This window comes from Artemia sp. Qi Xiang Cuo, chromosome 17 (genome assembly GCF_049724085.1).
Source record: "Artemia sp. Qi Xiang Cuo chromosome 17, ASM4972408v1, whole genome shotgun sequence".
NCBI lineage: Eukaryota > Metazoa > Arthropoda > Branchiopoda > Anostraca > Artemiidae > Artemia > Artemia sp. Qi Xiang Cuo.
Window position 1 is genome coordinate 15,580,758 of NC_142810.1, and position 3,636 is coordinate 15,584,393.

At 41.6% G+C, this 3,636-nt stretch overlaps 1 pseudogene; it reads left to right on the forward strand.

Annotated features, from left to right (window-relative positions):
- Positions 1-436: 436 nt before the first annotated feature.
- Positions 437-3,004, forward strand: LOC148941941 (uncharacterized; annotated as a pseudogene).
- Positions 3,005-3,636: the final 632 nt, after the last annotated feature.

The following is a 3,636-nucleotide window of genomic DNA, read 5'->3' on the forward strand; positions in this document are numbered from 1 at the left end:
CTCACCAGTAGACATTTTTGATGAAAATCCAGCCACAAGGAAGCTGACCCACCAGCTCAAGAAGCTACCTGACAAAAAATAAGACTGCGAAGCAAATCAGAAGAATGAGAGATCTTTTCAAAATGACGAGAAACGATCTATATGCAATAATTTTAAGAATACTTTTGTTATACGCATGAGAACCCACACCGGTGAAAAATCATTCAAGTGTGACGTATGCAGGCAAAGTCTTAGTCGCAAGATAACTCTTGCAAGGCACATGACAACCCACACCGGTGAAAAGCCATTCAGTTGTGACCTATGCAAGCACAGCTTTAGTCGCAAGGATTATCTTGCAATGCATAGGACAACCCACACAGGGGAAAAGCCATTTAATTGTGACGTATGCAAGCAAAGTTTTAGTCGCAAGATAACTCTTGCAATGCACATGACAATCCACACTGGTGAAAAGCCATTCAGTTGTGACGTATGCAAGCAAAGTTTTAGTCGCAAGAGAACTCTTGCAATGCACATGACAACCCACACGGGTGAAAAGCCATTCAGTTGTGACGTATGCAAGCAAAGCTTTAGTCGCAAGGATTATCTTGCCATACACAGGAGAACCCACACCGGGGAAAAGCCATTCAATTGTGACGTATGCAAGCAATGTTTTAGTCGCAAGAGAACTCTTGCAATGCACATGACAACCCACACTGGTGAAAAGCCATTCAGTTGTGACGTATGCAAGCAAAGTTTTAGTCGCAAGTATACTCTTGCCATGCATATGAGTACCCACACCGGTGAAAGACCATTCACTTGTGACGTATGCAAGCAAAGATTTAGTCGCAAGAGAACTCTTGCAATGCACATGACAACCCACACTGGTGAAAAGCCATTCAGTTGTGACGTATGCAAGCAAAGTTTTAGTCGCAAGGATTATCTTGCCATACACAGGAGAACCCACACCGGGGAAAAGCCATTTAATTGTGACGTATGCAAGCAATGTTTTAGTCAGAAGAGAACTCTTGCAATGCACATGACAACCCACACTGGTGAAAAGCCATTCAGTTGTGACGTATGCAAGCAAAGTTTTAGTCGCAAGTGAACTCTTGCAATGCACATGACAACCCACACCGGTGAAAAGCCATTCAGTTGTGACCTATGCAAGCAAAGCTTTAGTCGAAAGGATAATCTTGCCATACACATGAGAACCCACACCGGTGAAAAACCATTGAAGTGTGACGTATGCAAGCAATGTTTTAGTCGCAAGAGAACTCTTGCAATTCACATGATAACCCACATCGGTGAAAAGCCATTCAGTTGTGACGTATGCAAGAAAAGATTTAGTCGCAAGGATTATCTTGCCATACACATGAGAACTCACACCGGTGAAAACCCATTTAAGTGTGACGTATGCAAGCAATGTTTTAGTCTCAAGAGAACTCTTGCAATGCACATGACAATCCACACCGGTGAAAAGCCATTCAGTTGTGACGTATGCAAGCAATGTTTTAGTCGCAAGAGAACTCTTGCAATGCACATGACAACCCACACAGGTGAAAAGCCATTCAGTTGTGACGTATGCAAGCAAAGTTTTAGTCGCAAGGATTATCTTGCCATACACATGAGAACCCACACCGGGGAAAAGCCATTCAATTGTGACGTATGCAAGCAAAGTTTTAGTCGCAAGAGAACTCTTGCAATGCACATGACAACCCACACAGGTGAAAAGCCATTCAGTTGTGACGTATGCAAGCAAAGTTTTAGTCGCAAGTATACTCTTGCCATGCATATGAGTACCCACACCGGTGAAAGACCATTCAATTGTGACGTATGCAAGCATTGTTTTAGTCGCATGAGAACTCTTGCAATGCACATGATAACCCACACTGGTGAAAAACCATTCAATTGTGACGTATGCAAGCATAGCTTTAGTCGCAAGGATTATCTTGAAATACACAGGAGAACCAACACCGGGGACAATCCATTCCATTGTGACGTATGCAAGCAAAGATTTAGTCTGAAGAGAACTCTTGCAAGGCACATGACAAACCACACTGGGGAAAAGCAAGTCAATTGTGACCTATGCAAGTACAGTTTTAGTCGCAAGAGAACTCTAGCAATGCACATGACAACCCACACTAGTGAAAAGACATTCAGTTGTGACGTATGCAAGCAAAGCTTTAGTCGCAAGGATTATCTTGCCATACACAGGAGAACACACACCGGTGAAAAACCATTAATGTGTGACGTATGCAAGCAAAGTTTTAGTCGCAAGAGAACTCTTGCAATTCACATGACAACCCACACCGGTGAAAAGCCATTCAGTTGTGACCTATGCAAGAAAAGTTTTAGTCGCAAGGATTATCTTGCCGTACACAGGAGAACCCACACCGGGGAAAAGCCATTCAAGTGTGACGTATGCAAGCAATGTTTTAGTCGCAAGAGAACTCTTGCAATGCACATGACAACCCACACCGGTGAAAAGCCATTCAGTTGTGACGTATGCAAGTAAAGTTTTAGTCGCAAGGATTATCTTGCCGTACACCTGAGAACCCACACCGGCGAAAAGCCATTCAAGTGTGACTCTTGCAAGCAAAGTTTTAGTCGCAAGGATACTCTTGTCAAACACATGAGGACCCACACCAGTTAAAAGCCATTCAAGTGTGACGTATGCAAGCAAAGTTTTAGTCACAAGGATAATCTTGCCATACACACGAGAACACACATCGGTGAAAGGCCATTCAATTGTGACGTGTGCAAGCAAAGTTTTAGTCGCATGAAAACTCTTGCAATGCACATGACAACCCACACCGGTGAAAAACCATTCAATTGTGACGTATGCAAGCAAAGTTTTAGTCGCAAGGATAATCTTGCCATGCACATGAGAACCCATACCGGTGAAAAGCTTTTCATTTGTGACGTATGTAAGCAAAGTTTTAGTCGCAAGGATAATCTTGCCATACACATGAGAACCCACACCGGTGAAAATCCATTCAAATGTAACATGCAGGCAAGGTTTTAATGACAAGAGTTATCTTGCCATACACATATGGGATAGACATGACGTGTGAATATAAGGGTGGCCAATAATAAAAAGTAAAACTTAACTTCATAGTTTGAATAAGACATGCACAGATATTTTAAGAAAATTCAGGATTTTAAGGGGGCCGGCCTGAAGCCACCTTATCTTTGCCAGGAAACATATTGTAAATTAAAAATATTTTAGCTTCAAAGATTAACAAGCCTTTGATCGTACGATCATTTTTGCAAATGAAACTAATCAGATCTATCGATTTCTAAAGGACTGGACTGAAACTAAGCTATCGAATACAAATATCTCACAAGTAGATATTTTTGATGAAAATTTAGCCACAAGGAAGCTGACTAACAAGGAAAGACAAAAAAGAAGAACACGCAGTAAATTAGAAGAATGAAATACATTTTCAAAATGACGAGAAACAATCTATATGCAATTTCTTATAGGTCGCTAGCTACCGCTGCAACCCTGATAATCTTATGACAACTCTTGCCATACACATGATAACCCATACCGGTGGAAAGCCATACAAGTGAAATACATGTAATAAGAGATTTTCTCAAAATATTCATCTCATCCAACATGTGAGGATCCACTTTTGTGAGAACCCATTCAAG